Raw genomic sequence first — 14,142 nt, 5'->3', positions numbered from 1 at the left:
CGTGTATGCCGCTAATATTCTGTGATCAGCCATTTCCGAACGCATCCCTGACGGATTTTTATGATACCACGGACTGAGAATCCAAAAACGAAAAATAATCGAATCGATAGGTACTGGAGCTTTGTACTGTCATAATGGCTCACGTTGGGGTAAACCTATAGGTATGTTTAATAGATCATTGAGTTCATCAATTTTGTTTGTCTTATACTCTCATGTTCATGAGATTCACGTCGATTTATTCAGGAAAAGTGTGACGGATTGCTGACAACCTTGAAATGGCAATATGTGGAAGTTCGTGATGAACTGGACTCAAATAATAATTTATGTGGCCTGAATCGGAGTAAGTTCGGAAAATTATCGGTAGAAGGAAAGTTTTCTATGTTATCGAAATATGGTCCTTCGAGCCGGATACTTGAAATTATTAATGACGTTCCGTCATTTGCGGCAGCTGATGTTTGTCACTCAGGATGCTTCCGGTTCGTGTCGGCTGTTCCCCAAGAGCCAGTTTGGGCTGAAATGGCTATGCTTTATCTTCGGTCGCCGTTGAGTTTCATCTGTTTAATCCGCGTCGAAGGTTTGACGGTGCGTTAAGCCCTCGCAACACGAGACTCGATTAGCTTGGCTTAGTTGTCCTGACAGCGATAATCTGCAGTATATTCTATGCCGTTTTGAATTGGGGAGTTATATTTGGTCAGTTTATTGAATTTTCGGTTTTTATTCAGTCCAGCCATCCGTATAAGTCTCTAATGTTCAGTTTGCGCTCTTCACGTCTTTACACTCTTTACCGTCTTACCTATATCCGATAGTATTGAAGCAGTAAATTAACTTACTATAAATGTCAGTTCAGCGTTGTCTAAGCTATACACGCTTTTATCTAATCAAGTCTTTCACCTGATATGGTCTCCAAGTTCGAATCCCAACATTTTACTTTCGACGGCTCTTTAATGTTTACCGACTTAACAGTAAAGGCACCGGTTTCAATACTATAAGATCTATTAATGATCACGGGGGTATTCACCCCTTTTTCAATGTTTATTGAGAAGTCATAATTCTCATACCTACCTGTCGCAGCTTTCAACCTTAACATAACCTAACCTTACTTCAATATCTCCCGGTATCAAGCAGCGAGTGAGTAATAACTAATAGCTATAGCGTAGAGGTGGCCCTCTTCTCCGAACTTCTTTCTACCTCCGCTCTTTCTCCCCATCAGTCGTTATCCCCACGAATCTCGGCATGCCACTTCCGAATTCTTCATTGTTTACCTACACGGCTCTCAAACTCTTGCCGTTCGCTTATTCCGCATTGTTATGTAAACATATACAGCGGCACACTCGTGTGCGCTCTCGAACGGTAATGAAACTGGTTACGTTGGGTTGGGGTTAGGGAGCAGTCATTTTATGACACGTGTCGCCGATAAGTGGAACAATTGGATCCACGAGCACGACGGATTTGATAGAGGGATTGCCTACGCCAGACTTACGCCGGTTGTCAGGTGGAATCCGGTGGTCAGGTGTTGATTCGTCCAGGCTTGATGGGCTTCGATAGGGGCTTTCCCAAGGATGATTTTTGGCGAAGGAAGAATCGTTCCATTGCTGGAGATTAGATGGAAAACAAAATTTTAATCATATAGGACACAAAACTTCAAATTCTACGAGTTAATACAGCCAATAATAGTAATTCTTATAATATCACCACTGAAGGATAAATAATATTCACTAAATGTGGATTTGTGCAGCTCAAAGTAACAAATATAAAATAACAATCATCAATTAAAAAGTATAAGTTGAATGCCTGTTTTGAAATAAAAACATTTCAACATACAATGAGGTTAGTAAATAAAGATAAAAATAAAATGAAATGTTGCACTTTGAGAGGCGCTTGTTAAGTCGCGATCGATCTTCAGTATACACCTGTCCCATTTCTGTTTCACTTGAGATTCAACATTTCATCTCACCTAACATCAGTGAGGTTGATCTCATACACACTGTGCCGATGGGAACGCCACCTATTTTTTATCCAGAAGGCGAATGGGCTAGCTATCGCTGGGTAAGCACAGGCATACTCTGCTCAGCTTGTGCTGCCTGCCTAGCTTCCTTCAGACCAAAGTTAACGGCATCAAAGCATTCTAGTGGTTCCACTTGTTCGGTAAGTTAAAAATATGGCATCTTTCAGTTGAGGCATCCTGCATTTCAAGGGATACTACAACTCTGGATAAATATTATCATTCAATCATGGAGAATGCATCGAAAACTCCAGCTGAGGTGCCTAAACATCGATCTGACAGTTACCCTCAAATCTGACGATAACAAAATGTCGCTTAACGTCGACAACATTTTCCATTTACCTCCCCCTTGTACGACGGTCCGTATACGCGGAACACAGTCAGGTAAAAACCCCGCTTTCCGACGCGTTTGACGCTCAAAGGGCGTGAACGCGGCGGCGCCGCCACATTACCCGGCGTCGGTTACACTGTACCGCGAAAATACATCGCCCGAGAATTTTCCCGGAAAATAACCGACACGCATCGAACCCCCGCAAGTAGTCCGTAGGGGTCACGTTGATCGATTTGCCGTCGGCTATTTCGGGCGCGGCGCCGATGACACCTGATAAAGTTGCAATTATGAGTCCGAAACGGCGATCGTATCGTTTTCCGGTTCTGTCGACAGCATCCGGACGTGAATACTTCGGGATGATTCGCAAAATGGCGTCGCAATGCCTGGACATCGTTCGGCGGCATTTTTTCTTTGATGTTTTTTCGATGATTTTCTTCAAACGAAATAGTTCCGCTTTTTGTGCGTTGATAGAAGGAGTATGTTGTTGAGCTTATTTCTCTTAGTCGAATCCTCAATATCGGTCAAATTATTGAGGCATTCGTTGAATGAAATAGGATAAATAAACTCTTAGGTGAAAAAAGGATGCAGTGTAGCAGTTTTTGAATCCAAAATTTCCAAATAACTAAAGAAATGAAACATATGGGGCATTCTAAAATTTAAATTCTGGCCATTGGGACATGCATAGTCGCGCAATATGTATACGATGTAATTTATGATGTTGCTGTTGATGGGTTTTGTGTACTACTATTTTTCATTTTTCTTCTTCAGTAGTTTTGCAGATTTGATCGATTTCTCCATGAGCCTCACAAGAACTAAGCCACATAATAAGTATAAAAAAAATAATATTGGCTGAAGCTAGAATTATCCTAGAAGAAAAGAAAGAGGGGACATCCATGAGAACGTGAAAAAAAGATAAATCTCAAAACATATTCACATATATCGATGAAAAACTACTTGCACTGGGTTCACAAGAATTGCAGATAAAAATAACCTAAAATTATGCTCTAGATGTTTGTGAAGGACTACTGAGAAGTTTTCGAAACGTTTGAGGCCGATCTCTTTCATCCAAAAAATGGTCCTCCTCTCCGACAGTGCGCAGTAAAAACTACCGCGTTGATTAATGACATCGTTTTCAATTTGTGCCAGACAACTGGTAGTGAAATGGATGTGGGGGAAAAAATTCTCGTTCCATATAGCGAGCATCATTTATCTCTCACGAAGTTAATACAGAGGATACATTGTATGAACTTTCCCATGCACACAATCACTGATAAAAACAGTCCCTACAATAAACACATTCCGGAATGGGAATCCGGCAAATTGCGTCAGTGATTTATCGTTCCGTATAAATTTAAAGCGAGTATGAGTGCTTGAAACGTCCACGATATGGGTTCGTCGGAGTGAAGTATAGTAGGAGCTATTAAGGTCGGACTTAATGAATGACCCGCGTATATTAGGGGCTATAACAAGATCATAGAATATAAATTCGTGGACAGGTGTGTTCCGAGATGGAGTAGGTCAGGTGAAGGCTCTCGCTCATTTAGGGCGTTCCATAAATTACTCAAAAGTCGGAACAAGTTGAGAGAAAGAGGAATGGTATGGTCTTCAGAGCATCGAAAAATTAGTCAACCAAACAGGATTCAATGTGGAAGTAGAATTATTTGCTTTTAAACTAAAGCTAATTCTTTATTCTTCCAGAAAAAATTCAACGATTAATAGGCTCAATCCTTCTGTCGATATGGGACTTAGAACTGGCTCAGAACGTTTCACATTCAATAATCCAACGCCCGTTTCTAATTTGGGTTATGGATTAATCCAACCTCATTTTTTTCAAATTGTTGCCAGAAGGCTTTGAAGCGGCGATCGCCAAACAAACGATATTCAATCGCTCTTAATTGATTTTATATCTCCGTTTTCCACATATTCCAATGATTAATTGCCTATTTTGATTTGAGCGGCGCATATATCAACATACAATTCATTATCATTGATTTTATGGTTATTACTATTCTCCACTCCACAAGAATGGCTCTGCTTTCTTTGACGGCCTTCAACAACTGTGACAACTAGATATCTTTCATCGTCTTCACTTATCCCGCCTTTATTGCTATTCATTCTGACCTCTTGGACCTACTTATGAATCATTACGATAGTTCGGGAGGTTATGTATCAGAAACACGTTTAATTGTCAATTATTACCAGCGATAATAATCGAACGAGTTATTAAGACATTCTGAATAGGTAACTTGCTTCGATTTAAGGTATGGAGACGTTAACGAGGAGAACGTGATGCTTTATTCAACTAACATCGTCGTCGGCGTTGTTTTTTTTATCGCTGACAACTTCGTCACGAATGTACATTTTTATATAGGATGCACACTACTTGAAGTGGCTAATTGGCGTACATGTAATAATATACAATAAAACAAATATAAAAAGACGATTTTGTATAATATGTATTGATGAGTTGAGTTAGGTGTCTGCATACATTCGATTTACCTGCTTTCAAACAGTAGGTAAGACTGCTTACAGCGACAACATTAAGATTAAGGTTTAATATCTGATGGAGCCTGCTTCAGCTCTTCGTAGATTTCTAGACACATTGCATTGTGTCAATGAGGTTATCAATCAAACTCCGATGAATATTTGTCCGTCAAAGAATTGGCTGAGCTCTCGTTATGCCAGCGGTGGGTCAGGTAAACGGTGTAATTGCAGTGACGTTGCAGACCAGTCATGTTCAATACAATTTTGCTCTAAAGAGGCAGTGGGACAATCCAATTGGTCAATTCCTTGCAAAAATAGGTTCTACAATCAAAAATACTCAAAGGCGATTTATTGATTTTCATTGCGAATGCAAGACGCACTGAATATTGAAGAAGACTAATTGTCTTTTTAACGTGAATGTGGCTTACAAAACTTACCGTCTAATCGGAATTTGAAGTGAAGCAAAGCAAAGCACAATCGCGATTTGCCTATGGTAGGTACTTGAAATTAATATCCTGATCACTTATCACTCGAACTCGCAATGATCAATTGAACGATAACCATAGAGCTGAGCTTCGATAACGTTTAGTCAATATTGATATCGTGTTGTTCATTTGTCAACTGTCAACTGCCAGCAAGTGTCTGTCACTTGTCGGTGGAGTGTAGACTATCCAACATACACTTTAAATTTAAATTTCGTTTAGTTTTCTTGATTTTCCCACATTCTCAGGGAACTTTTCCGAATTTTTCTTTCGTTAAAACCTTCTACAAAGTATAATGAAGTTTAAAAAAAATGGGTTAAATCCTTCATCCAGCCGTTTTTACTTGATGTAATGACATCTCAAAATAGGCGTTCATTCTTATTCATAAAGATGAAGTTATTGAGTAAATATCACAAATAGCTCAAGTAAATAAAAACTTAAATTTGTTAGAGGAATAACACCAATAGCCCTCGTACGTTGAAACCATAAGTGAGTAAAGAAAGTTAGTATGCTGTCCAAAATGTCAAATATCCCAATAGAGAAATCAATTGCCAAAGCGGTTGTCCGGTATTCCAGTTCCGAAATATAAAAAGCAACCTAAGAATGATGAAAAATGGGACCAATATTTCTATTCAATGTTCGAAGAAGCACGTACCTCTTTTACCCAGTACCATGTCATGCTCGAGGTTGACATTCAACAGGATACGGACACGAATATCCGTCTAAGAAGAATCGTGGAAAGTGTATATATCAATAAAACCAATATAAGTGTCGTAAAAGGTAACATAAGTTCCATAATTCTTGTGCCGGACATACAGCGTTTCGGTTATCGTAATAAAAATTGATATACGGTTGGAAATTTCATTTCCTTTCCGAACCTTCGATCCCGCACCCTGCTCTCGGGCCTTGAAAATGCACAGGTTCGTGATATATAGTTTCCAGTTTTTCAATTCTATTCATACGACTCCATCTTGGGGGTAATGAAGCCCTTACATTGAATTTTCGTTCCATGAAACCGCCTATACGAAAGTAACCAGAGTTGTAGACTATAGAATCTCCTCCCTATATCTTATTTTTTTATTCTGGTAAATGGTAATAAGAGGAAGAAATTCATTGTGGTGAGAATTCCGCTTTGCATAATCCGCTTTATCTTACAAGGCACGTTTATTGATTCAGTAGCGTTATTATAGACTGTGAAATGGCCACAAAGGCTTTCTGGGTGAACTTAGTCGTCTGTTGGATAGGGCTTAAACTAACATCCCAAGATCTCGACAGGTCGTTGGCCATCAATTAGATACTTGTTAATTACAATTTGGAAATTCAGCGCAAGGGAGGGTTCAGATTAGCTTATAATTTCAAGGAACTGTATTGCTGATTGTATAACCAAATGTTGAATCTTATCTAGGAATTCCAACAAATCTTATCCGACTATTATGGTTTTCTGATGTTATTGTGAGTTGATCGGGGAATGGAAGGAATTTGTTGGTCTATCAATTCTATCATTAAAATTATAGAAGAAATGGTATGTTTCATGTTAGCGATGAGATATTTCACCTTTAATGGTTGATTTAGTTAATTTAATAATAGTTTTTTGCAGTCTTAAATGTTCTTATCTGAAAGTATTATTTCAATCTTCATATTCTCGATATTTTTAGCCATGGTACTAAATAATAGGATGTAAAATATTTCATGCCCTGATTTGTTTTTCCGATAACGAAAAATCAGGTTGAACTTCACATAGATCCAACAATATGAAGATCTAATCTCAACTGTTATTTTTCCTCAGGGAAATGTTCGTGCTTATCGTACTCCTCCCATCTGGAACGCATTGTTCGACATCATACCTGTTCATCACCTGTAATATAAAAATAATAAAGTTATATATAGAAAATAACCAGGGTATTTTTATAATCTAGGGCGGTTTTCCTTTCTCAACTTGGAAACACTGAAACCGAAGCCAACACTGTCAATGATACCATCAGTCCGATAAAACCGAAAAAATACGATATGCCACGGTGTTATTTACTTTCTACACGGCCACAACCGCATGAAAAAGGCGACAGGGAGTCTCCTGGGTGTTCCGATGTTGGATTACTCATAGAAAAGGGTTAAGAGACTCCATTTCCAGAAGGGGAATAGAGCTAACCGCTAGAAAACGCCCACTATTCGTTAACTGTGATGTGGCGGCGTAATTAAAGAACATGGCGCCCACATCTGCCCGTCTAACACGCTATAATTCAGATACGAGGGACAAAAAAGATTGATCGGCATTTAGGTCCACATTTCGTGTGTATTACACGAGGCAACGCGCCCAGGAAATGTAACAGGCGTGGCTGTATTTTTTTATACGGAGCATTTTTTTATCTCGTAACTGATTCACTGTATGTAGCTGTGGATGGTGAACATTTCTGTGAACCGAATTGAATGACCTATAGATTGTAGATTTTAAGGGGTGTCGCATTGCACTGCGATCTTATCAATCTGTTGTGCTTCCCATGACTCATCGAAAGAAGACAACGCTGTCGAAAATCCGCCTGCATATAACTTTGCCCCAAGTCATCATCTCGTAAACTCCCAGCTTGATTTTTCCAACACTGCACGTTGACGTCCATCACCCAGGCATTATCACCTAATTCAAATTTATATCTGCCAACACGCTGCAGCCGGAATTTATGTTAGTTATAATTTATGGCGGTTCTCTTACCCCTCCGGGTCCAGTGCCGTGCATGAGCACGCGGCCGGACGTTCATTACCTTCGGGAATTGAAGTTATCTCCTCTCGGCTAAATGGGGTCTAAACGTTCCGTGAGGAATGTTTTATTCTTCCCTGTCCCCTGTCAACAGCTCGCCTCTGTTTCTATATTCGTCGCGATTGGTCTATTTACGAACGAGAGACGGAAGGTACGAAAAAGTTCATCAGCATAATTCATTTATCTTCCGCTAATTCCTCTGGAAATTGCAGCTGAATACGTGAAGCGTCCCAGTTTTCACGGAACTTCATGGCTCGTTACGTGAAGCTATTAATATTCTAACGTGAGCTATGGATTTTCACTCTTTGCCTGCAAGGATTTTGTTTTTCATTTGGAGTCGCTTTTGATCGTTTCTCAGTGGTTTGGACATTTTCTATGTGAGCCATTTTGGAACTCCAAATAGGAACACAGAACACGGACTTAATGCGTTAGTCCCATAGACATAGAGACATGGACTGAGCTATGTCAGCATGAAATTGGCTTTTTTATAAAAAGAGATAAATGATCGTCGGGCATTCACCTGTCTCTTTTTTGTTCACATAGAGGTTAGTGTGGAAAATTCTAGAAAAAGACAATTGCATGCCCGATGTTTCTCTCTGTCACTTTTTTGACCGTATTTCATGCATAGATAGAAAGGGAAGGCACAGTCCATGTCTATATGTCTATGGTTAGTCCGTTAGATGTGAGTAAGATGTCTAAAAATATGGTGTATGCACTCGTCAATTTTTGAATGGAATGACATTAGACTAAATCGAAAATAAGAGATTCGTTTCGTGGCGGCGCCACCATGTTCTATCCTTGTTCTATGAAGAAAATCTAATGATACTCTCTCGCTTTATTTTGTTCAGCGTTTATATCGATCACAGATTACAGTCATCTCTGTGTTCCTGACCCATCAAAGAATCAGCTGTTAACGAATATTAGTGATTCACACTTGTATTTTCGTTGTAAAAACGAATCTGCAGATATTTCAACACTATAGAAGGATTACTTCTATTTTTCTTCAAGATAATTTTTGTTTGACAAATCGTATTCTTGAGGAAGGCAATTCAATATGATTTCAATAAAACACAGTTGATTGGCGAAATATTCAATATATTCAGTTGACTGAAACGCAATTTTCACTATACTTGTGAAGAATATTTGAAGAACAGACTCGAACAGATTAACATATTTCTGTTTCTTAATACATGCTCACAATTCACATTACGTATTTTCAATACAGTTCCTTTATTGCTTAAATATTGCTGAAGTTGCCATAAAACTGTTAGCTCTATCCATCCCGAATGTTCATCTGATTTGGCTCTGCCTCAATTTCCAACAACAAAGGGTGATAGTCCAACAACACCGAATTCTTAGCTGTAGTTCTTGATTGTCCATACAGAAAACTGAACGACGTGTTCAATAAATGAATGTTGTACGACCTTTCTCGAAAGTAATACATTTTTATACACCAATAATCGCTTATAAATACAGCACATTCGCAAGTCGTAGGAATGTAATGGGAATGTATTCAAATTATTTTCAAATATCATTTGACAACTGTGAATTCCTAAACGGCGCTACCTACAGTGGGAAAAACGAAACTTATCTCTTATTTTCGAAGCGGGAAAAACAAAATCTAATCAGTGCATACACCATGTTTTTAGACATCTTAGATGTGAGCAAAAATATCGTGATATCATCGGCTTGTTTTGATAGTTTCAGTGGTTTGTCGTATTTCTATGTGATCACTATGGAATAGGAATCATAGAAGAAGGTCACCAATGGCGGAAATTTGAGTGCACTATGTTAAACATGTCGGTCCTTAGATAATACACATCCGATACCTAAATAAAGTTCAGATACGGGAATGGAAGCCGTTTTCCGGGATAACGATACCGAGGGGAGAAGAATCCCGTCCTTGCGATGTCTTCCAAATCCAACATTTGCGAAACAGACCGAGTATTTGTTTAGCGGAGATCCTTCCCCGGTTTTTCCTTAGTATTGATTGAGCAAAGAGCGGAGTTTCTTTCGCAAACAAGAAAACTCCGTTCGAAATTGAGTGTTTCTGTTTCACTCTCAACTTTTCCGTCTAAAAAAAACGAACCCGATGACGGTTCTATTTAATTTGGTTAAGCGTATCTGACGTTTCTCTTTCGGTCTGTTTGCCGCCCGTGTGTCTTTCCTTTTCATATTCTCGAATTGACAAGTCGATTGACACATTGGATTTAAGCGATCGCAAACAATAATTCCCTGTGAGGTATTCGACTGAATTTTCTATGTTCCGACGTCGCATTTGAAATACGGACTGCGTTCCGTTACACGTCTTATATCGCCGCTACTCTTTTTGATTTACGACAAGCACTGCGAGCACGTTTTAAATTATTGGATTCCCTTCGAGAGGCGCGCTGGAACTTTATAATTTGGAATTTTATGTCTACATTTCTCTGAGTTTCCTCTTGAGAATTCTGAGAAAACCGCATAATTTATGGAAATGGCAATGTGGAATTATCTGAACTTTTCAAATGCGGCATTTACTTGAACGAAATGAATTTCGAATTCTATGACTTCGTATTCACATGGATTCCAAGCTAGAATGGTCCCCTTTTCATCGATTCTAGGCGAATAGGCGATGCTAGACGGTATCCAGACTTTATTTCTTTTTCGGCGCCTGTCTGTCTGTATCTGGAACCAGCCCCTAATGCGAAAAACCCCAGCGAACTCGATGCTTCAAGGTTATTTAGGGGAGGATTTGGCACATAACATGATGCTCATGAGAGATTTCGGGATTATAGGTTATAGAACAAAGCTCTCAATTCTGCGATACAAAAAGGGAGCTACTTCGAACACTTCAAATTTTCAGAAGTCTAGATCATTGAAATACTTTTGGCTCGAATCTGCTACTACCCAGTTTTCTCATGAAAACTTTATTATATGGAAAAATCCATTAATGTCATTAACAATGTTTAAATATTCTCTATCAAGGAGCACTACCTTCAATCATAGAAGATCAACATTCCTTAGCCTGCTTGATGAAACTCTGCATATTTACACAATGTTATGGAACCACAGGTTGAATCTGTTGAGTGTTTGCTCGCAAACTCTATCGAGAAGTCCATCTGGAATATATCTTGGAAGTTTACATTAAATTGATGTTTGTATATGCAATTTCCCTTATAAAACGGATAATTTTAAACCTTCGACCGCACATAACAATGTAAGAAGATCTAATTCTGTAACGTCAACGATAATGGAATTATCCAATTTGATGGATGAGCTCGTTCTATGTTCCATGTTGAATTGGATAAACCAACAATGATTGATAGCAGAGCAGAATTATTCCTAAATTAGTGTTATCTAGGTATGATGTACCTGGCCTGAATCGAAATTAACGAATGATATTCAGTTGTAATTACATTCAGTTATTGATTTGGGGATGAAATATGATAACAGCGATCATCATACCATTATTCCGAGAGATTCTATGAGATATTACCCGGAGTCATAGAAACAGGAAATGTGACTCTCCTCAATCTTCTCCAAATTAGCCTCGAAATGAAATATTTCCAGTCGTGACGAGTTCTATGAAGTTTTCGAACTAACCCGGAATAACCTCATTCTTTGAAGCGACTACCTTCCGTCTCGCAATTCCAATAATATGAAATGTTCACCGAAATGTGAAGAACAAACAATAAAGAGGAAATAATGACGGTGGGAGTGAGGCACGAAAGGGCATGCTGGAAATTTACAGGTCGAAAGTTTCCTGGAAACAAGTTTTCCGGAGTTGGCAGGAAACTCGAGCAATAAAGTAGGAAAAGATTGGTAGATGCACAGGAACGTATTGTTTTTCAGCTCTGAAGAATTAGATTTCACTCAGGAGATGTCTGGATCATTCATTGTCTTTGTGCTGGCAGCTGTTTTCATATTTTCCGAACCACTGACAGAAAAGAAGAAGATTTGGACGATTCTTCTTCAAGCCTGCTTTAAATAGACGAGTTTTGTATTACATATTGGTCCTTAAATTAATTAGATAGAGCATCGAGTAAAATAAGCCTTATCATCCACGAATTTTAATTCAGAATATTTTAGAAACCGATTGGAACAATCATTAATTTTTGTAAATGTATGGAAAGTAGTATCTATCATTCATTAAATGGACGACAAAAGTTCCAGTTTTACATTGAATCTAGAGAAAAGATATCTAGAAGCACTTTTCCGAATTGTAAAAACTGTAAACGAAAAAACTCGGAAAAAGGTATACATAGAACTTAAAATTACATGTAGAGTACCACAAAGAACAGTCTAATATTCTTCTCAATAAGGCGAAAAAACTGTTGGACTCAAAGTCTCTATTTACATAGCACCATTATTGTTTAACAAACTACCGCCAAACTAAGGGAAACACACAGACATAGAAATAAAAAGAGGACAAATCAAAATCTAGATTGAAAGAAAAGAGAAATGCAACAGACAATTATTAGATACTCCCTTGAAATGAGTTCGTCTGTCAGTTAGGTTTCTCTTCTAGGAACGAATTGCCCTTAAAATAGAATCAACTTCGGGTACACTCGGGTAGGTACCCCGTTCAGATGAATCTGCTCAACTCAGTGTTCTGGATATATGTATTGTAATAGCTGTTAGTAATGTAGTATCGATTAGCTACAATGAACGATATATTTGGCGCCTTGTAGTAGTAAAGGCAGTCTGCTGATCTAGTAAGTGGTAGTTGAAATGCATTGTAGTTTAAATAATCGGTAGTTCAAATGACTCCACATCCACCCATTATATTCAAATATGATGCGTAAGAAGTAGTTAATCTATTACCTGTAAGAGCAGTATCTGAACAATTTCCGAACATTTTAGAAATACTGTTTCAAGCCTGCCTGACAAAACAAAAAGATTTCTCGATTCTCCACTCTCCACACCTCTGCACCCATCTCGATCTTTATGAATTCGGCGTCTTACAGTTTTCCATCGTGGAAAATACTTTCGGAACACAGAATTATAAGGTGATCTTGTGACTCGCTTCCATTCGTTCACATTCATTCCACAGCTGAACCCCTTTAGATTTATGGATTTCGTGAGTGGGCGAACGTTCTGGTCCATATTTCATCGGTTCAGCGAACAGGAAACGTATGAATTTCCTTCCCGAACTGCTTACGATTCAACTGGGTTCTTCAATGCCTATATAAAGGCCCCATATATATTTGGAAGGGCACCAGAGAGATCTTGGTTTAGGAATCTTTAAATTGATTATATTATACATTAGAAGTTCATTAGGAATAAGATCAAAAGAGTAACCACAATCGACCAATAAAACCCAAAATTCAAGACAGATTGATGTCTTCGAGTTCTACATATATTTTCATAGTAGATTCTTGAAGTCAAAAAAAACACTTTTTTCCTACACCATTCTTTTCTGATTCGGTCTGGAAGGAAAGATATACACTGCATTCACATTTATTTTAGCAGTCGGTTGGCTATGAAATAATTTTCTCAAGTTTTTGTAACTAGAACGGAGTAAGGTTGGCACTCATGAAATGTCGTGACATAACGCCGTTGCCACAACTTATATCAATTTTTATTACGAAAATGCCGAAAGTGATTGAAAAAAGAGAAAGGGCTTCAGGAAGTGCTATTTAGAATTAAGGTCCGCTCATTCAAATAGTTATACCCTGATATTCTAAAATCCACAATACGTCAGACGGTAGCGAACATATTCATTGTAAGAGAATAGAGAATTAATATAATGTTTCATCTGAATCTAAACGTCTTATATTCCAGCTGAATATTTCCACAATCAGAAAGATTGTGAATAAAGAGGATGACTTCTACCTTCTATTGGGAGACCCAAAAAGTGGTGGCATTTGAGAATTTTATGTTTGAGTGAATTAATGCGAAAAGTTTACTACAGGATTTTCGATGAATGTCATCGTAGAATAAGTTCCCGAAAATTGATTTTTCTATTTTTCATTTGACTTGTCCTATACATTGTAAATGTCTTAAGGTACCAATAAATACCTAATTATTATTATATCAATGCATTAAGATGAACAGCCACAAATACACGCCAGTTGTCCTGCAAATTGTTTATTCATGTGAAATTTTTGTT

At 38.2% G+C, this 14,142-nt stretch overlaps 1 protein-coding gene across 1 annotated transcript in view; it reads left to right on the top strand.

The window, feature by feature from the left end:
- The window catches only part of LOC123314221 (transmembrane protein 132E), a 65,161-nt gene that overhangs the window by 9,472 nt on the left and 41,547 nt on the right, over window positions 1-14,142 (top strand). The gene's annotated exons all lie outside the window — the stretch shown is intronic.

Source organism: Coccinella septempunctata, chromosome 5 (genome assembly GCF_907165205.1).
Source record: "Coccinella septempunctata chromosome 5, icCocSept1.1, whole genome shotgun sequence".
NCBI lineage: Eukaryota > Metazoa > Arthropoda > Insecta > Coleoptera > Coccinellidae > Coccinella > Coccinella septempunctata.
The sequence above is the reverse complement of the archived record's forward strand: the minus strand, read 5'-3'. Positions and strand labels throughout refer to the sequence as shown.